General features: G+C 42.9%; 1 protein-coding gene and 1 pseudogene across 3 annotated transcripts in view; both read right to left on the bottom strand.

Moving 5' to 3' along the window:
- The window catches only part of Rasgef1b (RasGEF domain family member 1B), a 568755-nt gene that overhangs the window by 258688 nt on the left and 283655 nt on the right, over positions 1-26412 (bottom strand). The gene's annotated exons all lie outside the window — the stretch shown is intronic.
- Positions 2676-3763, bottom strand: LOC101617483 (annotated as a pseudogene).

Raw genomic sequence — 26412 nt, 5'->3', positions numbered from 1 at the left:
TAGCAATAACACAGCACTACAGGAATCCACCAAAAATTCACTCCAGATATTTGAGCTAAGGATTATAAATTTGAATGAATATAAAATTGAAAACAAAATAGCCTCTTAGTATAAGAAAATATGTTTCAGATGACTGTATAACCTGAGTGATTGGAGGTATTTTCCATGGCCATAGAGGTGTGGGGATACCATGACCCACTTGGACCTGGTCATCTTCCCTTTGCTTTAACATGAATTGGGGGTTATCAGGCTAAGCAAAATTAAAAAAAAAACAAAAAAAACCATTATCATCAATGATTGTGAATTTAATGAGAATCCCTATTTATTTGCTTCTCGGGTACTTAGAAGAGAAACAGACTTGAAATGTGAAAATGCAAATAATCTGTTTCTGAAGGTGACTGGCTCCTGGAGAGAGTGATATGTCACATGGGTTCCACCTACCTCTGATTACTAAAGCTTCCTGCAAAAGCAGACACTGTTTAAAGAGCAATGAACGGCATTCCTAAATCAGAGTGGGAATCTCACAAATTCATTCTCGGTCATACTCAGTGTTCAAAGGCACCTCTGGCTTGAAGAAGATCCAGGATTCAGCAGGAGGAGGTGGGAAGACTGGGTCTGAGTAGAGGACAGGGGAACATCTCTTCACTCCGGCATGGCTCTTTTGTGAGAACCGTTTTTCTCTTGGAACCTTGTGGTTCATGTGAGGTTATATAAACCCCAAAGCTACAGACAACTGGTTGAGTCTTTACCAATAATTCCTCTTGAACAATGGCTATAAGAGAATCTCTTGTTTATTATTGTTTGTTCCTGCTTAATTTACTTAAACTGCTCTGTGCAGCAGACACCTGCCACATACCAAGCAGTGTGCTATGAGTGAACAGCTGTGGTTCCTGTCCACATTCAGTGCCAGTAACGAAGCACCCCCCAAAATCAAGAGAGAACTTGCGGGTTGTGATAAGTCCTCGAAAGAGATGAAACAGGATGCAGAGATAAGTAACAGAGAAGATTCACTTCAGATGTAGCGTGCAGGGAAAGGTCTCTCTGACATTAAAGGTGACATTTAAGACTTGAGGCACGAGAAACCACCAACCACACAGAAGCCAGGGGAAATGCATTCTAGACAGACAGAAGAGCGAGCTCCGTGGTCCCCAAGCAGCAGCAGAGCCCAGGGGCACCGAGCAAAGGTCAGCAGGCTGCGAGCATAACTGGGAGCCCACAGGATCCAGAACCCGCCAGGGACAGGGAGCGCTGGTCAGGCACGCGGTTAATTTTTTAAGCACATGGGAAGACTTGAGGGCTTTAAGGAAGAAAAATGACACGACCTGATTTATGTTTTTAAGACCTCTCTGTGGCCGCTCTGTGGAAAATGGATTGTACAGGGTAAGAGTGGAAAGATGTCAGGCTATGACTTGGTCCAAGCAACCTAGGAATTCAGTCTATAGTGCTACAAAGAGAAGTGGATATGTGACCGCTGTAGTTTTTGTGATGAGCACAAAGGGGTAAACATGATCAAGGCACCACACAGAACAAAGAAGGGACGGTCTGTTCTTCTTTTCTGTCAACTATCAAATAAAGCTATGCCAAAAAGTCAGGTGGAAATAGGCTGTATTACTTGGCATAAGATTTTGATTTTCATGCCAAAAGTAGTACAACTTGAAAACCACCAAGCCTTTTATCTGAAACTAAAGACTCCATCTAAAGAGAAATAAAGATTTTGCTAGTGATTGACTACCAAATCGTAAACAAACAAACAAAAAAAATCCTGTTCAGATGGAATTCTTTGTTTAGAAACAGCCTGTCTCGTGACAAACTCCAGCATGAAGCTTTCTTGGATATAGGAAACTTGCCACTGAAAGTGTGTGCTGGTAATAGATATTGAAACAAATTTCCCCGAGTGCAGGAAGATCTGCCCCTGAGACCTGTCGGTCAAGCTGTGGGGCTTAATGCAGAGCATCTCAGTTATTGTCTGTCTCAAGGGCTCAGCAACAGTGTGGCTGCCCTGGGCTCCGGGTCCACAAGGAGGACCCATGTAGGATGAGAAGCAGAGCTAAGAGGCCAGACAAGAGGTGTGTGGTTGAATTGATATAAGGATCCACAATGGGCAGTTAGGCAAACAAGGGTGCCTACCTTCTCCACCTGCTCCCCCTTGCCCTTCCATGGCAAGGAAATTGGCACTGGGAGTGACAAAATGACATGCCAGTAGAGTAGAGGAGGGAAGGGTGTGGGGTCAGGGCAGAGATAAACCTTCTCTCCCCTTTCCCTCAGCATCTTTCCACCAGGTGCTAGAGACATGGTGACTAGAGAACACCACATGGGAATCAACACCCTGGATACTGCAGGCAGCGAACCATGTGGCTTTGTCATTTGGCAGTGGTTTTAGATTAGTAGCTTGTTTGTACTTCAATTTCTTCAACATAACGCAAGGACAATGCCTTGGTCCCAGGACTGCTTTGAAGAGAAAACGAAAGGCGAGCTAATTCTCTACATATTCCATCTTCTCTTCCTTCACCCACCTGAGAATACACACTGCGGAGACTCATCCTTCACCTTCACAATGGGGGTAGGGGGAGGGAATAGCAGGAGCAAGAGCAATTGACTGTGTGCTTCCTGAGGGGAACAATGGTTATTACGTGGAAGTAATAAGCACAATTAAGTCTTTTTTTTTTTTTTTTGCTTTAGCTCTCAGCAGCCCCTTCCTGAGCTCTAAGGAAGCTTGCCTTCTTTTGAGCCAGCCAATCTTTCTTCTGCACAAGGGACATTTTGGGATGATTCCATTTTTCTTCTTAAGTACTCTCTTTGGCTTTTCCTTATACACTGAATTCTCTCATACGGCATCATGGGCTTTCTTACCCATCTCCTCCATGTTTGGAGTGACGTTGTTTTTCATGTACTGAGAGAAATGTTTCTTGTATACATCTGCACCTTCTTCCATGAGGTCAAGATATCATCTGCACCGTTCTGACCCATGATGTGCTTCCGGTGCACTTCATGCATTGAGCTTCTTGCTTCCAGACTCATAACCGGGGAAGCACTTGCAGCTTGTATCCATAGCTCCATTTAGGACTCCCAAAACTTTATTGCTAGTTGTGGTTGTAGCAAGGCGTGCTACAAACAGCAAGTGAAAGCACCAGGCTGACCATCGGTACTCTCCACATATTCATCTCCAGTCGTCTCCACTTGGCCTTCATTGACCTTGTCCATGCCAAACCTACAGCAGGCCAGTAAGATAGGGTGTAGCATAATTTGTTAGGCCAACTTTCATGCTGTATTTTAGTAGTTTGTGTGCATATGCTGCACACACTATCATATTCCCTTCTATATGAGCATAAACAATCAATCTCTGTCAGGTACATGTCCAATCATCCTGTATTTGGGTGTGTTGTACTTATATTGGTCCTGGATCACCAAACATTCGTGAGCATAGTAGTCAGTTTTTTTAAATTTTTTAAAATATTTTACTTATTTATTTATTTATGTATTGGAGAGAGAGAGAGCAAAAGAGGAACATATGTAAAGAGTGAGAATGGGCACACCAGGGCCTCTAGCCACTGCAAACTCCAGATGCATGTTCTACCTTGTACATCTGGCTTACATGGGTATTGGGGAATGGAACGTGGGCCCTTAGGCATCACAGGCAAGCTTTAAGCCATCTCTCAATCCCAGTAGTCAGTTTTATGCCCTCTTCTCTCCTTCTAAATTTCACTTGGCATCTCTTAAAGTATGCCTTATTCTTGACAACTTTAACAAACCTCATCTTGTGAAATAGAGTCCCATGTCTGCTGCTCCACACAGACCTGCAGGACCCGTAGTGCTACAGGCAGAAAAGCTCACTCCTTTCTTTTTTGTATTGACTGTGAAGCCTGCTGAAGTGGTTGGAAAGGCAGGGCCACAAATCAAATGCCTGAGTTTGAATCTTAGCATCACCCTCTTACAAATGGCATCACTCAAGTTAATAACACTATAAAATGGAGACAAGCCCACAACCTAACTCATATGGGTTGTTATGATGAGGCATGAACGCATGTTAAGTGTTTGGACTAGTACCTTGGCACACAATAAGCTATTGTTAATAAATGTTAACTATGACTATAGGAAGTGAGAAATTTTGTGTGCTCTTTCAATATATAGATAGATGAACATAGCATAAGAAGGCTCTATCCATGGTCCTGTGTCTTCCTTCACCAAAATTCAAGTGTATTTTTTTTTGGTAAGGTATCCTAGAGAAGTATTTTAGCAAGGCGCACCTCCCTGTGTCAGGGTAGCCTGTCTTAGGGCTGCACCTCCTGATCTCGTCGCCCCCCCCCCAAAAAAAGATGAGACTGGCAGGCCAAGGGTGTTCTGGGAGTGCTCCTTTCTGAGTGACAGCTGGTGCTGTCAAAAGCGGTTTCTGCTGCTGCGCACAGGCCTTCTGGCGGAGCCGGGCAGCTTGGGAGCCGCAGTCTGCTGCCCACCTGTCAGCCTCATGCAGGAGCAGCCCGCAAATCTCCTTTCTTCCCTCAGAGTCCAGCAGTCTCCTGCCTTCATCAATGCTGGCCTCTTCAGACCCAGCCTGCTGCCTCGCCCTCCCTGAATGCAAACTCCCTAGCTATTCTCCCAAGAAGAGGATTAGGCCCAATTAATCTCTGCACAAATGTCAAGGAGTCTGGGGGAGGGGGGCACCTTTCAAGTGCCGCAACCCCAAAGAGCAAATAAAGCCAGACCTGAGCCCCAACCTCACAGTGCCAGGCTGAGGCGGAGCAGCTGCCAACACAATCGCACCAGGCCCTCTTAATCTCAGGCTTAGCTTCCCAAGGGCTGGCTCTCTGGCCTGCCTGTCCTGATAGACCGCAAACACCAGGGCACTGGAGCTCAGCTTCGCCAACTGGGATGGGAGCTGGGTGGGAAGGGAACTCCAGGCTCAGAAGCCATGGTGGAGGCCGCTTTGCTCTGCTCCATCTCCTGGGCTTTCCAGACCAGCTCTACCCTCTCTCAGAGCACCCCTTCCAACCCTAAGAGGGCAGGAACTACCTATCCAAAGCAGCCTAGGTTCAAAGTTAGGAAACCCAAATGGCAAAGAAGCTAAGGGAAGGGGTTGGGAGTGGAGGGACTTCTCATTATATTAATAACATTATCTGCCACTACCACCATCATAGACTTCATTAGTTTCATCCACAGACATCCTGGGGAAAGCCTTGGGAATGTTTTGTTTATTTGCTTGCTTGTTGGCTTGTTATGATTCCCAGAAAGATCCATACATGGAGTATCTGCCCTTGTAATAATTCTGTGTAATATAGGTTCCTAGATCACTCCTGAAAATCACTCTCACTTGGATGTCATTGTCCAGTATTTTCACCCTTTTTTTTTCTGCCCTCTCTGTAGCCAGCAAAATCTGGCTTAGCCAGCAGGCTATTAAATAGCACTTCCACCTGCTACAGTCCAGTGATTCGGTAATTAATTTTCATGATAATCTGGAAGGATTTCCAGAGCCCCTTGAAAGATCCAAGAATCATCTCTCCCCTACTGGTTATGCATATGCTAGGGGAGGGAAGGGGTGAGAGACTGTCGGGGTGCCCAGTTCTGTGGTGACACATACTAGCTATGTGACCTTGGACAAGCTATTTAACCTTTATGCTTACTACTATCTCCTCATCAGTAATATGTGGGGGTTGGGGGTTCAACCTTTATTAAGAAAGATAATAGCTAATCTTCTAGCTATGGAATGTGTCCTATGAACCAGATCCTACCAAATGATTTACCTGATTATCTCATTTAACTCTCACAACTGCTGGGTGAATATTAAGTGTATTTCATTACAGCTTAATTTGTTCTGCATTACACACACGTGTGTGGCGTGTCTAGTGACTGCTAACAAGAAGCTCTGATTGACATGAACACCTTACCTCCTTACTGTCGAATGGCACAGACAGTCAGCTTTAGGACGACAGTTGTCACCTAAAAGGATTCTGCTCAGAAGTGCTTTTGTATTGAGAAGTTGTGGTACTTCAAATGTTTTTTTGTTTTATGTTTATTTATTTATTTGAAAGTGACACACAGAGAAAGAGGCAGAAAGAGAGAGAATGGGGCGCCAGGGCCTCCAGCCACTGCCAACAAACTCCAGACACATGTGCCCCCTTGTGCTAACGTGGGTCCTGGGGAATCGAGCCTTGAAGTGGGGTCCTCAGGCTTCAAAGGCAAGTGCTTACCCACTAAGCCATTTCTCCAGCCCAAGAAGTTTTGGTACTTTAGGAAGATGACATATAACAAATACATCACAGTGGAACTGAACACAGTAAAATTTCTACAATAAAGCATGTGGATGTCCTCCTTGGTGAGAACAGAAAAGAGCTTCATAACATCTCAAAGCATGTTTGGTTGCCAAAAGCAGTTCAGAGCTGTCACCAAACGAGAAAGCAATAGAATGAAAAACCTTAGGTGAGCTTGACTACACAAAACCACCGAGAACCAGGATTCTAGTCCTGGTTATGACAGTGATTATCTGTGATCTTGAAACTTTTGTGACTTCAGACCCATCCACAAAATTGGTGACCACCCCCGGTACTTACTATATTCAGGCATACTCTATGAAGATCAGATAGAGGAGGATTTAATGAAGTGTTTGAATAGGTGAAGTGTTGGCAAATTCAAGCTGTTTATTATCTTTTAAAATTATTTTTAAAATGACTCTAGTTTTAATTATGCACTATTGTTTCCTGTTTGAAAGGCAGAGCGTTGCTTGCATGGGAAGAGTCCCTATTAAATCTCTCTCATGTATGCATCAGTGTTGTTCTTTCTTGTCCACGAATTAATGTCAACATTCATATGATGACAGAACCACTAAAATATTTCTCCAGCTTAATGTAGAATCACCTTGAGGAGATAATGATTAGCTTCCAGGTACAAAGACTACAGGTACCGACACTTGCAAGACCTTTGTGCTTTGAAGAAGTAAGTATCCAGGTGTCCGACTGATTCTCCACATGATTCTAGAAACTTCTCAAAACTTCTTGGGTCTCTTTAGTCTGTGTGTCTTTACAGAAAGCACTAGTATGAGAGCCTGATGACCAGCCATTATTCCCACCCTGGCCTCTGATGTTCTCCGTGACCCAGGACAAGTCACACAACTCCTCAGATGAACACTCCAAGCCAGCTGATCCTGGTTAGACTTTGGATGGTCAAAGAAGGCTTGCTGTTGGGACCTGATACCCTCAACAGAAGACGCTTTTGCTCAGATAAACTTAGACCCTGATTGTTCCTGCCTGCTGGTGGCTGTCTGCACTGATGTCCATCACATGCTGTTGGTGTCAATCTAGCTGAGACAGCTGAAGACAGCACCATCCACAGGTAATAACCTCAGAATCTGGGACAAAGCCTGTGACCTGCCACCCCCTTTGCATCTCTTCACACTGCTCTTTCAGCATGAGGAGTTTCCATGGCTGGGGGATGGGTGCCTTAGACATGGCTCTACAGAATTAACCCTGAATGCCCTCCAGCATCTGTAATCACCTTTCTGCCAGCGAGCAATTAGCTACCTTCTTTTGATGTTAACTTCTGCAAACAGAGGGTCCTCCACCACAGAAGTGCAGTCAGAGTTACATAGTGAGATTCTGTCAAGAAAGAAATAGTGGAGTGGGGGAGAAGGGAATGAAAGAGGGGACGAGATGATGTGATATTCAAAGGAAAACATGTTCTCTGGGGAAAGAGGTCAGGGAGCAATGAACCAGCATGAGCTCCAAAATCTAGGGAGAAAAGCCTGGCAGGTAGAGCAGGCCCTTCAGGTGAGAGGACTCACAGAGGCAAAAGACACAGTGGGAGGAAGTCTGCCCTGAGGCAGAACACAGACCCACCTGCCAGGAACACAGAGACATGCTAGGTATGAGAACCACCCTGTAAGGCTTACCTGTGACCCATGATGAGTTGAGGTGGCCAGTCACCTCATCCCCGCTTGAGTTTGCACACAGCTCTCAAGAGTGTTCTAGAGAACAAGTGTGTAGTCCCGCAATGACAAATGTGAGGTCGCCATTCACTTTACAAGCCTGGTGTCAGTATTGATGGCTTGAGACACTAGTGCTCTCTACCTCGTGCTGTGGGCCCTTCACGCCTCTACCAAGAGTGTGCATGATCCAGTTCTCAGAACTGACTGAAATTTCACAACAGGATGAAAAGTTACTTGGAAAACCAAAAAAAAAAAAAAAAAAAAAAAAAAGTTAGTTGGATTGGATATAAAGGTTGCAAATTTCTGATTCAACCTCAGTTTTTCTCTCGTTTCTCATCTCCTACCCCAATCATGATCAAATCTTGTCAATCCTACCTCTGTCGTATGGTCTCAGGCATCTACCAGTAGCTTCCATCCCAAAGTTACTTAGTTCAGGCCTTTGTCATCTTTCTCCTTAACTACCACATCATAAAATAGACTGCGTGTTATGTTAGGGAAGCCCAGACTTTCCAAAAACTCTGAAGGTTCAGTAACTCAGTCCGCAAAACCAAATGAACACAAGATATTTTTCTAGGAATAAAGGCAGACTGATCTATTAACATCCACGTGAGCAAGGGCCAGATCACTGAAGCTTCACTGGTTTCTCCATAGAGAAGAGGGAAGTGGGGACAGAAAGCAATCTTAGCTGCAGAGTAAATGATTTTTAAGGGAGACAGTGGGCCTGGAGGATAGTAATCTAAAAGAATAAAGCTACTTTGGGCTTTAGATGAGGTGTTTGATCCTCTGTCTCTTCCTCTGTGAATGTTTACCTTCCTTGGCTAATGACACTTCAGTAAGAAAGCTGTGTTCCGCTCCCCTGGTGCTCTCAATTTGAAGTTAGAAGTGACATGCTTAGTACTACTGTTTTCTGAGCCCCGACATTATATTTGTCTAGCTACAATACGATGGGCATTATAATCATACTCTCCAGCCCCATCTTGAAGTTCAGCCAATACAATGTTACTTCTTTTCTTTTTTCTTTTTCTTTTTTTTCTTTCTCTCTCTCTTCCTTCCTTCTTTTCTTTCTTTCTTTCTTTTTTTTTTTAGGTAGGATTTCACTCTAGCTCAGGCTAGCCTGGAATTCACTATGCAGTCTCAGGGTGGCCTCAAACTCATGATGATCCTCCTACCCCGGCCTCCCAAGTGCTGGGATTAAAGGCGTGCACCACCAAGCCCGGCTTATTTATTTTCTTAAACACATGGTTAACTTCCTGTGTTGATGGCTACATGGTGTACCTATACTTGCCACAACACACTCGCACACACACATGTGTACACACACACACATACCTTTAACCTAGGTCAGTACTCTCCACAATTAGGGTCCTATCTACCTGTCCACTTGCCCTTCCGACCTAAAAGAAGGAGAAAGTCTAGAGGTTGTTTCTCTCTGTTGTTTCACTTTTTCTTTGTTCTCATGAGAATGTCGCCTTCTTCACAAGAAAAAGAGCCCCTACATGTAAATTATCACCATCCTAAGAGTCCTTCAGGATCTTCAGAGCAAAGCCCTTTTATCCTGTGATGTTTGAAAATTAAGTCTTAAATTATGGTAAAGTCCAAAGTCTTTGACTATGTATGAGACTTAACTGTCACCCAAGAGTTGTACTGTTCTGAGTTTGAATTAATTTGAGATAAAAAATAAAGGTCTCCATTGACTGTTCAAGCTGAGACAAAGGGGATTCGTTGTGGTCCTAGATAAGTGGCCAGTAGTGGGCAGCTCAACAGACTGGTGGAAGCTTTCCCCGAGGACCAAGCTACAGTGCTTGCTATGTTTTGGGTGCACTTTGACCCCTCTCGGGTTTACATGCTGGAGGCCTGTCTTCATGTGGCCATGAGGTGACATGGTGAAAATTTCAGATGTGACAGCTGCCTTATGGGGGGGCGGGTATTCACTGAAGCATGAAGGGTAAAACCTGGGAAGGATGGCTTTCACAGGACCCCAGGTAGTTTACTTTGGAGTGGGTTGTTATAAGAAATAAAAGCAAGGCTTCTTGCTCCTTCCTCTTTGTCTGACTTCCTGTCTTGCCATGTGATTTCTCCCTCTCACACACATGCATTTCAGCCATAATGTCATCTACCATGCATCCTTACCAGAGACCAAGCAGATGGGGCTACCCAACCTGTTTCAGCCTTTGAAAGTGTGAGTTAAATCAACTTCTTCTTTATATATTACTCAGTCACAGGTATTTTTAGATCAACGGAGAACTGACTATGCACTGGTAATACTGGGATATCTTTGTGATCTATTACCCAGAGGCACCATTACACTGTATTTACAGAGATTTCAAAGTGGGTGCTCAGAGTCCTACTGTAGGAGGTCATAATCCCATGGAATGCACACAGAACTTGCTAGAACCCACCATACCAATGATGAACCAAGAGAGACCTTCCTTGCAATGAAGATCATCCCTTATTAGCGAACTCTGAAGACACCTTGGCATAATCATACAAAAAGCACATACACCGCATCACTGAAGCAGACCAAAAATGAACCCAACATAGCTCAGGGAAATTTTGCAGAAGAAGGGGTGGAAAGAATGTCAGAGCCACATGTTGGGTCATGATATGCAGAGGCATTTATCGTACCAATAACTGTGGACTAACTCCACAATGCACGACCCATATACCTCAACAAGGAGGGGCCAATGGGGAGGGGATAGGTCACGGATGAGCCTAATAATGGTACCAAACTGCTTGTATTTGCTGAATAGAAAACTAATTTTAAAAAAGGAAAAAAAAAGTACATACAACCCTAGGATATCAGAAAACTTGTGACAATTGGCCAACATCGTTCACAGCTCCCTCATCTACTAAAATATAGTTATATGGAGTTCTAACAACTGGAGTCAAACAAAAGCACGTATAAAGTACTTGAAATACTTTTAATACAGGGCATACAGTGCACAGAACTGGTTAATCAGGTATGTCAGCATTCAGCCCAAGCAGATAATGCAGTAACCCAGAGCACAGCCAACCAGAGCAGGCAGTACCATCATCCTGGACTGGCAAAACCAGTGGAGGACACATGTTTTTGAAACTTAGAGGTGGGGCCATGAAGTGGAAGCTTAAACTACAGACTGTTGGTCTCAGGGATGATAGAGTCATCAAGAACATGAAGCCCAAGACACAAAGAGAGGTAGAAATACCCCAGTTTCCCTCTAACCTCTCTCTGTACCTCCACAGAGCCTCTGGAACCAGTGGACAGGAGCGGTTCCCATTCTCCTGTACTACGGAACAGAGCAGAGGGAGTGTGAGATGGGATCCACAGGCCAGCAGCTCAAGACCTGCTTGAGACTCCGTTTAATCACTGTGCAGATTAAATGAGGCATCACATGACAGCATTCATCACAAAGTCTCACACATAGTGAGCTTTCAATAAGGTTGTTTGTTTAATGATTCAGTGCTGTTGGCAGGGAGGGAAAGATAACTCATCATGTTACCAGTCTACTGGTACAAAGTGAAGATGCTTTTTTTTTTTTTTTTTTCCTTTGGAAAGAGTTTTTAAAAGACACTTCGGGGCTGGACATGGTGGTGCACACCTTTAATCATGGCACAGTGGAAGATGAGGTAGGAGCAGATTGTTGTGAGTTCTAGGGAAGCCCGAGAATTCATAGTGAATTTTAGGTCAGCCTGGGTTAGAGTGAGACACTAACTCGAAAAAACAAAAACAACAACAACAATAACAAAAACCCACTTCAGCAAAAATATAATAAAGTCATCCAAATGAGAACAAGGGAAGCTACAGATGGTATTTATGATTGTCACAGGTCTCAGTTAAATTAATTGCTTGTCTATTAAAATTTTAAGCCGGCACCTCTTTTTTTTTTCTAACCTGATCACTTCATGCAGAAGCCAGCAGCCAATTAAGTCAAAATAAATGGCCAGCTGATCACAAAGGTTGCTCTCTGCTCTGCATTCTAGGATCTCAAAGGTCACTTGTGGCTCTACACTCCAACATTGCTCAGTTGCATCTCTGAGAAAATAATAAAAGGAAGAGATGAGTTCTGTTCACTGTTGGTCTCAAGCATCCTCCACATCAATAGGATACTCTCTTCCAAAAAAACTCAAACACCATTAGGCAAAGTACAAAACATTTCTGTCCTCTTAGATTAAAAGGAGGACTTTTCTGAGACAATTTAATTGGGAAATACATTTTCCCTATCATAAAGGGACATTGAAAATAGCTAGTTTGTTTCGGGGTTTTCTCTGCTTATGATAGATTTGCATAATCTGGATATAATGCAGTTGTATTTAAAAATCCATAGACAAGTTAGAGTAATTTCCTTCCTAAACTCTGATGTTTTCCACCACCATAGGGTAATAACATCAACAAAGATAATCCCTGTGAAACTTGGGTTGAAATTTAAACTCCATTTTGAGATCCTCAAAGATGAGACCTACAGAGGTGATAGGGTCTCTGCCTTGATGAATATACTACTTCATTCAGCAATTGCTAGCTTAATAGGTTACTAGGTTTATCTCTGGTGTAACTCTTCTACACGAGCCAGTTTGGCCAGCTGTCTCTCACCTGTCACGCTTTGCATCACCTCACAATTTATCAGCGAGAAGGCCATCATCACCTGTCCTTGCCCTAGAACTGTGTAAGTCCAGATAAATCTGACCCGGTCTGTAGTAATGTGAATTAGAATCAGACAACAGACTAGGACAGAATTATCCTTATAGGAAGTACATGGAGTGGTCAGCCCCAGAGAGGTAGGAAGTAAGATGGTGTTTGTCAGGAGCCAAGGTGGGAATGAAGGAAGAAAATGGAATAATATGTACAGCGTTTAAATGGTGAGTTTGTGTTGCATATATATCTACCACAATTAAAATGAAGAATCAAAACCAGAAGTTTTCTAAAACTTGGTCAGTTGACACCTTTTTAGTCCTTCAGGATTTACTAGCTCTTACCTATCCTGTTAAGGCGATCAAATAAAACATCAGGTCCTTTTCTCTTGAACAATTTTACCTTTCACATTTCTATATATAACAGTAACTGAGCTTTAAACATGATAACTTGCTTACCCAACCAGGTAATATTATTAATCTATAAATTTTATAATTTTAAATTGTAAAAGGTGATTTCTTGCAGTCTCTGTATGTCCGTGGGGGTCACTCAGGGATTCTATCAAATCCTGACCCCTGGGGCAGCCCTGTGCCGTGCTAAGGAGAGAGAGGAGCTGTTTTCCGACCACTCCAGTCCCTATCTAGGTTTTGCATGTATATCTATTTCCAAAATTCACTTTAGCTATAACTTATATTATAGTTATATAAAAATAGGTAATGATATAAGTTATGCTGCATAGTCACAAAAGAATGAAACCTGGCTTCCTCACACATCAAAGGACATGGACATGTCGCCATGAGCATTCTGCTGCTGTTGGAGGACAAGGGAGGCACATGCTGCTCTGTCAATAGGGAGGAGAAGCGTCTCATCTCCTCCCAGCTCCTCCACAACCCACTGCTGCCTGAATCCAAAATCAAAGGAAACTCAAGCATAAAAAGATATGGTGCTATGCTTTACTTTGGAAGGAAGAAAAGCAGCCTTGGCCTCAGAGGAGAATACACTTTAAAGGAAATAAACCTTTCACGAATATTTATTTATTCTATGATTTTTTTTTTTTTTTTTTTTTTTTTTTACTTAGGAGAAGACTGAGAAGTTTCAACAGGTTTTAGAGGAGCTAGAGAACCTATATGTCCATATCAGTGAAATTGCAAGTGTACGTCGGAGCCCCAAGGATCAAGGAACATTCTGGAATGGCTAGATAAGCTTCCCTGTCAGAGAATAGCCTGAGGATCTGGGCAATGTGAACAGCAGAGCAAGCTGAGCTAACAGCAAAGCCCATGCCATGCTGAGATAGGACTTCTCAGAGGCCGGGCATCACAGTCATGAGCAGGACAAATATACTGGCAGAGGTGTCCATGGGGATCCTCATAGACACACATGTTCAAATGCAGGATAAGAAAAACATCATTTCCAGCCATGGTGACTTTTCATTTGCTTTGTTACCAGAAGCCAAGGTGAGGAAAACCCACACATCTTCTTGTCTCATGTTAGGGAAGCCTGGGCCCTATGAATACATTATTCACTAAGGCTACGTTTGGGAAGATTTTCAAGTACCTCGGGCAGATGGAGTACATGTTAGAATAACCACCAACTAGAGCAGAAATAGAGTATCACAAAGAGTAAACTCACGTCGTCAGCGCTGACAAGCAGCCCAGTGGGTTGGGTCGCACGTGCATTTGTTCAGCCGCTCTTACGACTTGACTTTTATCGCTGTTGCTTCCTTCTCAGGGTTAATTACATTGCATAAAGAAATATCTTAGTCATCAGTTATAGAGTCTAATATCACTTGAGCCTCACACATACATCAGCAAACTCTGAGGGAAAAAAGGTCATTTTAGGTAAATTAACAACAAAATCTCCTCCTTATCATTATAATGACTAGTTTCAGATTTTAATTCTGAGCAAAGAACTGAAAAGCAAGCAAAATTGTATTATTTTTATCCTGGAAGTACACAAATCAAGTCTAATAACAGTGATTTCAAAGTCATGTCTAAGTTTAAATCCTTGCTCTACCAGTCATTTCAAAATTATAACCACTTTATACAGCTATGTAGAAGTGTCAACTGGGACATTATGCACAGAGACACTGCTTCGCCCCCATAACTGACTGCTGCCCCCCCTCAGAATTCAGGACCCACAATCCCCATGGGGATGACCTGCATCCCCAACGAGGAGGGCCCCTTCGGAAAAGAGGCAGTGATGAGGGAAAGATTGGAACTAACATGTTCTAACATGTGGTGTTTACATACTAAGTATGTCCATAACTAATAAATATTTTTTAAGTGTCAACTTCTTCTGGGTATGGTGGCACACACTTTTAATCCCAGCACTCGGGAGGCAGAGGTAGGAGGATTGCCGTGAGTTCGAGACCAGCCTGAGACTCCATAATGAATTGCAGGACAGCCAGGCTAGAGTGAGATCCTACCTCGAAAAACCAAAAAAAAAAAAAAAAAAAAACAACTGTCAACTTCTTTACCTGTAAAATAAAGACAATATCTCCTTTCATGAGATGGGTTGAAGATAAAAGGAGATGATCCACATAACTCTGCTAGCTGATTCCCTAGGATATAGCAAGTGCTAAGCAAAGACATGTGTTACCACTGGTAATATCTGATACATGTACAGGGAAGGGAATTCCTTTGCTAAAATCAGGTCATGTCCTGACAGCTGCTTGTTCTTCCCAAGACACAGGAAGACAATGTGAATTTGACATCTCTTTTTCTTAACCCCCAATGGCATAACTTCCTGACTTCTAGTCTATTCACACAGAGATCAGGGACAATAGAACTGAACACTCAGCTTTGGTGTCTATCTTGACATGCACTTCAAAGAGTGGAGTTTTTTGTTTGCAGAAATTATTCTGTTGCTTAATCTCCAGGGAGAACTCATGGACACTTTGCTAATAAAGTTGTACTTTCTGCCTGCAGCTTCCTGGGCAGCCATGGGTATCTGAGTTGTAGAGACAGGGACCAGAATATTCCCTCATGCAAACAGATTAATGACAAGAACAAAACTTGCAAGATATCAAATGTTTCCTATGGCTTCCTCTGAATAGTAGCTGTTGGTACTGCTATTACATAACAGAAGGACATGCATTGTTTTCATTTGTCTAATTTTAAATATTTTTATTTATTTATTTATTTACTTATGAAAGAGAGAGAAAAGAATGAGCATACCAGGGTCACCAGTCACTACAAACAAACTCCAGCTACATGTGTCACCATGTGCATCTGGCTTATGTGGGTACTAGGGACTCAAAGCTGGGTCCTTAGGCTTCCCAGGAAAGTGACTTAACTGCTAAGCCATTTCTCCAGTCCATTCTTCTTCTTTTAACATAACATATGTCACCATAACATGTCCTTTTATCTGTCCCAGTAGTCAGTGCCTCCTAAGTTTTTCATTAGGAAAGAACTTTAAACCTTTTATTTTTAATCCTGTCTGTGAATTATGAACATGACACACCCAGTCAATGGAACTTGATTGTCTAGAGAAGGTACCCACATGCATCTGGGTGTTTTAAATCTCTCCAGGTAAGGACGGTTGGCAGCCATGTTGAGAATCACTTCTGGACCAAATGATGTAACAATCACCATGGGTTAACAGTATACTCAGAAAGCCTATTGGTTGGTAATCAGTCCTGAAGCTTTACCTGACAGACTGACAAAGCAAATTGTGTGGCAGAATTGCACACACACACACCACAGCCCTTCAGCCTGTCTGCCCCAGTTTGCCCTGATTTCCTGCTGGGAAAAGAACTTCTGCCCACTCTTCTCTCAAGAAGCTTACTGTCTGCCCCTGTCTCATTCTCTGAGTGTGATGCTTCCGCACAATAAAAGCCGTTAAGGGCTGGAGAGATGGCTTAGCGGTTAAGCGCTCGCCTATGAAGCCTAAGGACCCCGGTTCGAGGCTCGGTGCCCCAGGTCCCACGTTAGCCAGATGCACAAGGGGGCGCACGCGTCTGGAGTTCGTTTGCAGAGGCTGGAAGCCCTGGCACGCCCATTCTCTCTCTCTCCCTCTATCTGTCTTTCTCTCTGTGTCTGTCACTCTCAAATAAATAAAAAATAAAAATTAAAAAAAAAAAGCCGTTAACCTTCCAGATACAGAAGGATAGGCAGAAGGATAGTTTTCCTTTCTTATAGGAAGACAGAATGGGCAGGAAGTGAACAGTCTCAAGGTCACACCACAGCAGAAAGGAAATGAGCAAGAGAGACCACTCACTTTCCCATACACCGTGACAGAAAATAGGATCCGGCACTTTATGAAAGGGGGAAGGCAGATTTTTAGGTAGCCTTGCAGTTTTCAGACTCCAGCTTGATAGTCTGTGTCTTCTTGTGCAGCTTTCGACCTCAACAAGGTTACTGAAAACCTTGAATCACCTCATGCTTCCCTGTCCGAGCCACCCACCATCACCCTTTCTAACGTCTTTCCCTCTGTTCTAGCTCTGAAGTTAAGCCTGGGTACGCCTCTCTCCTCCCTTCAATCTAGTCTGTTCACATATTTGTGTGTGTGTTTATTTCCTCTAGGTCTCCTACTGTGAGTGGAGATGGGAAGAGAGAGGCAGAACCTTACCAGGAGCATAGATTCAGGCAAGGGGTCATTTGTTTCAAATGCATCACTGAGCCAAGGAGAGGGGCAAGTGGAGTGGGGACAGGGGAAGGGGTGGACGGGCAAGGAGAGGTCTTGGCCTCTGTGGCCTGCTGATTCTGCCTGCATGTGCATAAGCTTTGCACAGAAGACAGGGTCTCAATTTGAACATATGTGTAATAACAGACTGTTGTGTCAGGGGAGGGGGAGCCTGGTTAATTTCTCCCCAAGGACCTAAAAGGATGTGAGAGTTTTCAGGTTTGGGAGCCAAAGCCCCGAGGGCTTATGGGCTGTGGCAGATGGCCATCACCGAGCAGGCTATGGCACCGTTCCGTGTCCTGTGCCTCCTCAGCCTCGACCACTCTCTCTGCTTCTTTATTTCCAGGATTTTTCAAGGCTGAGGATCTTGAGGCTGACTTGTGGACACAGGACAAATGTGTTTTAATTTTGGGTAATTTTCATCTCTAAAATCCCTTTAGTAAATAAATGCTGGACTGTTTTTATATCTTAGGTCCATGCCTTGTTATTTTTTTTCTTTATTTTTTTTTATTTGCATGCAGAGAGAGAAAAAGCACACCAGAGCCTCTAGCCTCTGCAAACTCCAGATACATGTGCCACTGTGTGAATCTGCCTTTACGTGGGTACTGGGGGATTGAACCCAGGTTGTTAGACTTTGCAGGCAGGCAAGTGTCTTAACCACTGAGCAATCTCTCCAGACTGCTACCTTTTTTTTTTTTTAAGACTACTTTATACTGTTTTTCTCCTTAAGAGACTGTTCCTGCTGTGTTTTACCCATTTCTCCTTTCTATGCTTTCTGTATAACATTGTATGTGGGTTTTGGTTGATAGATTCAACATCATTGTTGTGGCAATGAGATTGTTGTTTATGTCCCTGTGAAGTGTTGGACACTGGTTTTGTTTTTATCAGTTTCCTGTCTCTGGTTTAGCCTCCTCACCTTTAGGGGCACTGTGTCCCCTAAAAGTGACTTACTGTGAAGGTGAACTATGTGTGAGTGCCAAAGGATGTTTGTTGGTAGTGGTGTCATTACAATATGCTTTTGGCTTAGAAATTCAAATACGGGGGTCACAGGAGACTGGAGAGTCTAAAGAATAAGTAGAAAGCACTAACCCATTAGATTTCTATCTTTATTTAAAATCTACATGTTGGGCTGGAAAGATTGCTCAGTGGTAAAAGTGCTTGCCTGCCAAGCCTAAGGACCCAGTTTCGATTCTCTAGTACCCATGTAAACCAGATGCACAAGGTGTCACATGTGCCTGGAGTTCATTTGCAGTGGCTAAAGGCTCTGGTGTGCCCATCCTCTCTGTCTCTCTCGCAAATATATAAAAAATATTTTAAAACATCACGTTATTCTTATACAATGTTACTGGGTAGGAAGTCCAAAAATCTCAAGCAGAATATTTTGAACTATTCTTCAATTACACGCATCATTTGCCCAAATTTTAACAGTTTTTCATCCCTTGCATTCAACTTGGAGATACCTGCCTTTTCATTTAGTCGCTTAGCCCAGAATTTCATCTGCTGGTAGTGCTCAGTGTTCTCAAACCATGAATTAGGGGCTTCCATGTCATTAATGCTGACTGGCCCACTAGCTAGCTGACTACCTGGCTGGATGTCTACCACTGCCGATCAAGAGACCTTTCATGAGGATGCTCTGTGCTCCTTCAGAGCTTTACTCATCCACCCATGCTGGGTGCCCTCCTGGGACCTCCACTGGGCTCGTACTTGCTTACTGAGAAGAGGCTCTGCTCATCTCTGATGACCAGCTCCCTCTGCCAGCTGGCCTCACAGGGCTGCTGGCCAAACACCTGGCTGTTTTGATCTTCTGTAAATGTTTTTCCAGGACCTGTAATAAGGCTAAAAAAATTAGTGGTCAGATGTCCCTTCTCATTTTCTCTACTCAGTGGCTAAGCCAATTACTTCTTTTCATGTCCTTTAGAAAACTGAGACCCACAAAGAACTACTCTTGACCCCAAAGAGTAGATACTGGTCAGATTTAGGGCACAGCACACAAAATTTCTGTTTTTATCTTGAGTGGCCTGGAAATCCTCTGTTCCTGTCTATGCTCCAACAATAAATGAACATCACATTTTCTCAGTAGCCATCCCACATGTCTATGTGGAATGCTACCCACCCTCCAGGGTTCTTGTAAATACATGGTGTTAATGCACTCCAGATATAGTGAGTGTATGCTAACACTTCCTGGGCAATCAAAAAAAAAAAATGGAAGCTGCATCTAGAGAGATGACTTAGCCATTGAGGCACTTGTCTGCAAAGCCAAAGGACCCAGATTTGATTCCCCGGGATCCAAGTAAACCCAGATGCACAAAGTGGTGCATGCATCTGGAATTTGTTTGCAGTGGTTGGAGGCCATGGTGTGCACATTTTCTCTCTCTCTCATTCTCTCTCTTTCTCTCTCTCTCTCTCTCTGCCTTTTTCTCTCTCAAATAAATAAAAACAATATTATTAAAAATGGAAGTTAATAGTTGTGATTGTTGCCACCTTTGCAATGTGTGATAACATACAATCTTACCCAAGTATACCTTGAGCCACACGTGCTTGTGCTTCCAGATTAAACTTGGTTTAAACTCTCAGGTTACCTGAGCCTGAAGGTGAGGCCCACCACAATAAGGTTCTAAATAGATGCTTACCAGAGGACAAGCTCTTTTGGCTGGCTGCTGAACATGGAGGTTCTGGTAAGCTTCCCTGTTCTCACTCTGCATGGGCAGAGACAAGGGAAGAGCCCTTCCCTTACTCCCACATGGACTCTCTGCCCCCTTCTGCCCGCCACATGGCAGGAGCTCTCCACACTTTCTTCTCTTAATCTAGTAAAGTCTCTCTAAACCTTACCCTCCGGCCTGTGGATTTTATTTATTTTTGTAAGAGAGGGAGAAAAAGAGGCAGAGAAAGGGAGAGAGAGGGAAAAGAGGGGAAATGGGCAAGTCAGGGCATCCAGCCATTGCACAAACTCCAGGCACACGTGCCACCTGGTACATCTGACTTACATGACTCCGGGGGAATTGAACCTGGCTCCTTTGGCTTTGTAGGCAAGCACCTTAACTGCTAAGCCATCTCTCAAGCCCTGGTTTATGGATTTTCATTCTTTAAATTCATAAGACAACAATCCAAGGTACTCTAAATTTGTTGGTACATTGATGTATTGCCAAGGAACCCCAAAGTTTTGATTTCAATATGAGTTGAATTAAAGCCAATCAATTGTATAAACAGTTTATTTGTGGTGTCAAGAAATGTAGACTCCCTGTAGATATATTTTAGACATTTTACAAATCATATTTTATTGTTTCATAATCTCTATAACAAACAGGATGGATTCAGTTAAGTGAAGGAGAAAATTTCAAGCTATTGTGTAATAAGAGAAGGGATTGGTTGGCATAGTATATCCTTTACCTTCCACAAGGCTGTGGAAAAATCCCTGACACAAACAATTTCAGGGAAGAAGATTTAGTTTGGTCATGGATGAATAGGGTACAGTCCATTTTATTCTTTCCTCCCTCCATTCCTTAATTTTTTTCCTTTTCACGGTTGTTTCTGTGTAGCGTGGGCTGGCTTTAAACTCACTATGTATCCTTCACTGACCTCAAACTTTTGATCTTCTTTCCTCTGCTTCTCAAGGACTGGGATTGCAAGATTGTGCTACCAAACTTGTCTTCTGTTTCTTCAGCTACAAAATAAGAGTGAAATATTTTCTATGTCCTCAAATAATTATGAAGATTTAATGATATTATCCTATGGAAGCTTGTAGTAAATAAATGACAGTAGACAAGAACTCAATGAGGGTTAACATTTGATAGTACAGTGCCCTTCAAGACATAAAACCATGATTCTTAGAGTGTGTACCTTGTATCTTAGACAGATTAATGGTGAATTCAAGACAGCACAGTATAGGTTGTTCATGCATATAACTAACAGTTGGGGAAACAGAGGGTATTTTGTGTTATGGGAGGTCAGAACTTTCAGAAGAATTTATCCTCTTGATAGTCTCTGGAGCATAACACCATAAGTCAGTAATGACCTTTCGATACTCCCCATATTCTCAATAAAAGGCACTCGTGAAAATTGGCAAACCTTTACAATTCAAGGGGACACTGCTGAGACTTCCTTCTGAGAAGAACATAATGTGTTTCTTGTCAAGTCTCTCAGTCACGCCTTAGTATGACCACGTGGAATGTTCACTCTTCTCTACAAGTATATTTTTTAGCCTTTATTTGCTCAGTAAACCATCCTTACACAGAGAAATAGAGAGTGTGTGTGTGTGTGTGTGTTCCATACTCAACTCGACCCCTAGTTCATTAAGAAAATGAAGCTGTCAATCACTTTCTTCCTAAATTTTCTCCCCTATCACCTATCGATCTGTCTACTTCTAATTCATCTCCACCAGGCCCTCTTCCAGCTTGATGGCTCTTTGATGAAGCTTGGTGCCTTTCCTCTAACTTACCCTTCTTTTCTCTGGCTTTGCCTATTCAACAGCACATGATTGGGATGAATCAACTCATCCCAATGACCAGACCCACATCTCTTTCTGCCATCCTATTTGTCGTTGGCCAGTTCCTCAGTCTTGAGTTCTGTTCTTCTACCTACCAACTATTCTTCAGCTGCACAAAATGACTTCTGCTATGAGCACTCACTCCACTGAAACCATCCTGGCCAAGGTTATCACTGACAAAAGTACCAGTTCCTGTAAGCATTGTGAGCTTTTATCTTAGATGATTGCTTAGAAGCCCTTGATACTATCAACCATTGCTTTATAGAATTTTTTAAACTTTTTTTTTGGTTTATTTTTATTTATATATTTGAGAGTGACAAACAGAGAGAAAAAGAGGCAGATAGAGAGAGGAGAGTGGGCACGCCAGGGCCTCCAGCCACTGCAAACGAACTCCAGATGTGTGCGCCCCCTTGTGCATCTGGCTAACGTGGGTCCTGGGGAATCGAGCCTCGAACCGGGGTCCTTAGGCTTTACAGGCAAGCGCTTAACCACTAAGCCATCTCTCCAGCCCTTAACTTTTTTTTAAATTTTATTGTCCATTTTGAGAGAGAGAGAATGGGCACACCAGAGCATCCAGCCACTGCAAATGAACTACAGATGCGTACACCCCCTTGTGCATCTAGCTTATGTGGGTCCTGGGAAACCAAACCTGGGTCCTTTAGACTTCACAGGCAAGTGCCTTAACTGCTAAACAATTTTATCCATCATTTTCCATGCAACAACTCTCTCTCTCTGCACTCCTCCTGCTTCTGACACTAGGCCTTCTCAGTCTTTTTCTGACAGCTCCTTTACCCTTGACCATTCTTTCACAGTGCATTTAATAGCTTTTGAGCAATTTTATGTGTCAATCACCTGCCAGGTCTTGTGATAAAAGGCTAAAAAAAAAAAAAAAAAAAAAACCACATAGTACATAAATGCGCAGGAGCAGAGAGGCACAGCTTCCATCTTCTTTAATACCACAAGGCCAAGGAAGTATCTAGAATGGGCAACTTTCCTGTGGGGAAAACTGCCTTGAAGGTGGTTTTGAAAGATGAGTAAGGGGTTTTCAAGGCATAAAAAGTTGAACAAAGAAAAGAGGCAGAGGATGTACTAGCAGGGGGACCAGCATGTGCAAAGGCTTGGGACAGCATGTGTGGCCAGAGAACGTCAAGGGTTAGTGTGTCTGGTGTGTAGATGGCTCTGAGAAAATGCTGTACGATAAGATGAAGAGATAAATACCCTAGGTACAGGTCATACACATCTGTTGTTACTCAAAGTTCTCGGCTTTGTTCACTTTCCAGTTTCATCCATTTTTGCTGTTTCATGTTCCCTCTAGGTATTCATGATGTCTAAATGTATAATTCCAGGCAGCAGTTCAGTCCAAGAGCCAATAGTAAGTACACCATCATATGGACTTCCCCAGCACTTCTAGTATATAAGAGGGCCTATACCTACTAAATTCTCTCTAAAAAAAAAATGGTTATTCCATTTATCTGGTGCTAACTTTACTCTCCATTGGAGAATTTGCTTCTCTTTTTCAGAAGGATGCAGATCCTAAGGGCAGAAGCAGCCCATCATACCTCAAAAGGGCCCAAGCTGAAACTAAGAATCATTGGGGAAATGAGCAAGAGTGCTGCTTCCTTGGTGAACCTGGTACCAGCACAAAGGTGAAGGAAATAGACACAGAGACCACTCAACTCCTACCAAACCAGATATCCGGAGACACAGAGGCTCCCAAGACCTCATCACTGAAGCAGATCTAAAATGAACCCAACATAGCTCAGGGAAATTTGCAGAAGAAGGGGCAGAAAGAATGTTAGAGCCATATGTTGGGTCATTATGCACAGAGACATTGCCTCCTCCCCATAACTGATGGCTATCCCCACAATGCACGACCCATATTCCCCAACAAGGAGGGTCCCTGCGGAGGGGAGAGGGCAGGGAGGAGGTTAACGATGGTACCAGCATGAATATACACACTGTGCACATAACTAATTAAAAAACCATTATAATTTAGCCCTCTTCCCGGGGATAAAAGTACACTTCACACTCGTTATAATTCCTATAGTACCCTGTAATACTCTATCTTATTGAAAAAGCAAGCAGTTTGGAGTCATCCCTGAGGCTTTCATGGTCTTAATATAGCATCTGGGTAGTGATTAAAGGTTCCATAAAGTAAAATTTTCTATATTCCTATTATCCACCTCCTGTTACTGTGCCCACTTTTGCTGAGGTCAGACTTTGCCATAACTCCTCCCCTGAACACCACCTCGGCACTCATCCCTCCCCCCACTGCTGAGTGCAAAGCGTCTAGTGGAACGTCCGTAAAGGCATGTAGTGCGCAGTTGGCCAGAAACAGTGCTTCACGAACTTTCATGTCTAAAGCAAAGTCAGGAGAACTTACTCCAAACATAGTTTGCTATGCCCTTGTTCCAGAGACTGCTTCCGTAGCTCTGGGTGGATAGTTATTTTTTCTTCTAAAGTTCCTAGTCACGGTTAACACAGCAAGCACACAGTCCTCACTTGGAGCAGTACTGATCTTCATCAAATCTGATATGGTCACTCCCCTGCTCAAGCATCTTCCTGGTTCTTAGAGTTTAACTTGAGAATATTGCTATTTGGGATCTTAAGACTCCGAGAGCTTCAGTCACTGCCAACCTCTATCACCTTGTTTCTTATCTCACCCCAGATCAGAATTTACTCTGCCTTACTTCATTGTCATAAATCTGCTTGAACCCCTCTGGACAGCCCACAGCCTCAGTGCCCTTTCTGTGACAAAATCCTAATCTCCTTTTCCAACCCATTTCTTAATGTTCTATCCACTAGGAATTTTCATGTGAGCCATCTTCCTTCCTACCTTGTCCCCCTAGAACCAACAAGCCTGATGTTTATGATTCTACTACTTATGTACTTATATTTACCCATAATAAATACTAGCCTATAAATACTTCTTACATATACTTCTTAGTCATGAGCTCCTGTCTCTGATCTCTGAGCATCACTAGCCATACATTTACTATCTTACTTGCATACCCTCAACCTCTGTAGCATTATTTCTTCATATGAGAGATAACTTTTATTTAGTTCTTTTTTTAAAAAAAATATTTATTTATTTGCAACCAGAGAGAGAGAGGTAGAAAACAGGCAGAAAGAGAGAAAATGGGTATGCCAGGGACTCTAGCCACTATAAACAAACTCCAGATGTGTGCACTCCTTGTGCATCTGGCTTATGTGGGTACTGGAGAATCAAACCTAGGTCTTTTGGCATTGCAGGCAAATGCCTTAACCGCTAAGCCACTTCTCCAGCCTTCTTTAGTTCTTAACACAAATCACACAAGGATATAAAAACCTTGAATGAGTTGGTATAAAAGTTAAAGTGGATGCAACTGTCCACTGCTTGTCCACTTGACTGCATGCTCTTGGGTAGGACCATGACTCCAGGCTTATAATAAATTGGCATATACAACACAGCACCTGCCACTTAATGATGCCCAGTAAATGAACAAACCAAAATTATAATAGTTATAACTAGACACTATATGAAAATCATGTAATTAGTTCTACAGTATGCATGTACTCTTACACGCATTTACATTAATTCATTTAATCTCACAACTTGATAAGGTAGATGCGTTATAATTCCTATGTAACACACACAGAAACCAAAGCTGCTAGAAATTAGGTAACATTCCTAAAGCTCCATGTGGAGTAAGTCACCTGCCTAGTGAGTGACAGAGCTATGGACTGGTTCTGGATTCTAAGTGCATTACCACTGTGTCATCAGATCTGCACGCTGCTGAGTATGCCACTGCTACATCCCATTACCCTCCAGCCAAGAGCCTTAAACATTAAATGAGGGTGGGAGAACCTAGTTCACCATCTGCTACTCAATCTACAAAACACTGTAAGTGGCTTATAAAGAGATTTTATTGTTTGTTTTTTTGTTGGTGTTGTTTGTTTGTTTGTTTGTTTGTTGGTGTTTTGTTTTGTCTTTTGGTTATTTGAGGTAGGGTCGGGTCTTTCTCTAGCCCAGGCTGACCTGAATTTCACTATGTAGTCTCAGGTTGGCCTCGAACTCATGGCAATCCTTCTACCTCTTCCTCCTGAGTGCTGGGATCAAAGGTATGTTCCACCACACCTGGCTAAAAAGATTTTTTTTTATTTATTTGAAAGAGAGACAGATAGGATGGGTGCACCAGGGTCTCCAGCCTCTGCAAACAAACTCCAGATGCATGTGCCATCTTGCGCATCTGGCTAATGTAGGCCCTGGGGAATCGAACCTTGATCCTTATGCTTGGCAGGCAAGTGCCTTTACAGCTAAGCCATCTCTGCAGCCCTTATAAAGAGTTTCATTGCTTTTGTTCCTAGTGCACTGTCACTTTAAATTTAAAAATCAGAAACTAAGAATGCTAGCAGTAAGTATAGAAGCCTTTGCCCCATGTGCTTTAAGAGGAAACAGAAAGTTCTTTCTAATAATAGTCTTTGTAACGGCATTATACTTCCCCAGAATTTCTCAAAGAAGCTCCTGGAGATATTCCAGGAAAAAATAACTTTGGAAGCCCTGCACCACACTGGTTCCTGGAGATTCATGAGTCAGGCATGTTCAGAACTTCTAGATGTCCTACAGTGTATGTCGGTAAAAGCTAAGCATCTTCTTTGAGTGTCTCAAAGGCATTCGATCACAGAACCCTTGACATAGACCTAAGACCTATGGGACACAAGCTGCAGAACACTGATATAGCGATGTCTCTCTTACTTGAAGTAAATGGCCCTAAGCTGTAGCTACATTCTTCCTAACATACATGTACT

This window comes from Jaculus jaculus, chromosome 2, assembly GCF_020740685.1.
Source record: "Jaculus jaculus isolate mJacJac1 chromosome 2, mJacJac1.mat.Y.cur, whole genome shotgun sequence".
Taxonomy (NCBI): Eukaryota; Metazoa; Chordata; class Mammalia; order Rodentia; family Dipodidae; genus Jaculus; species Jaculus jaculus.
This window is presented reverse-complemented; position numbering and strand designations above follow the sequence as displayed.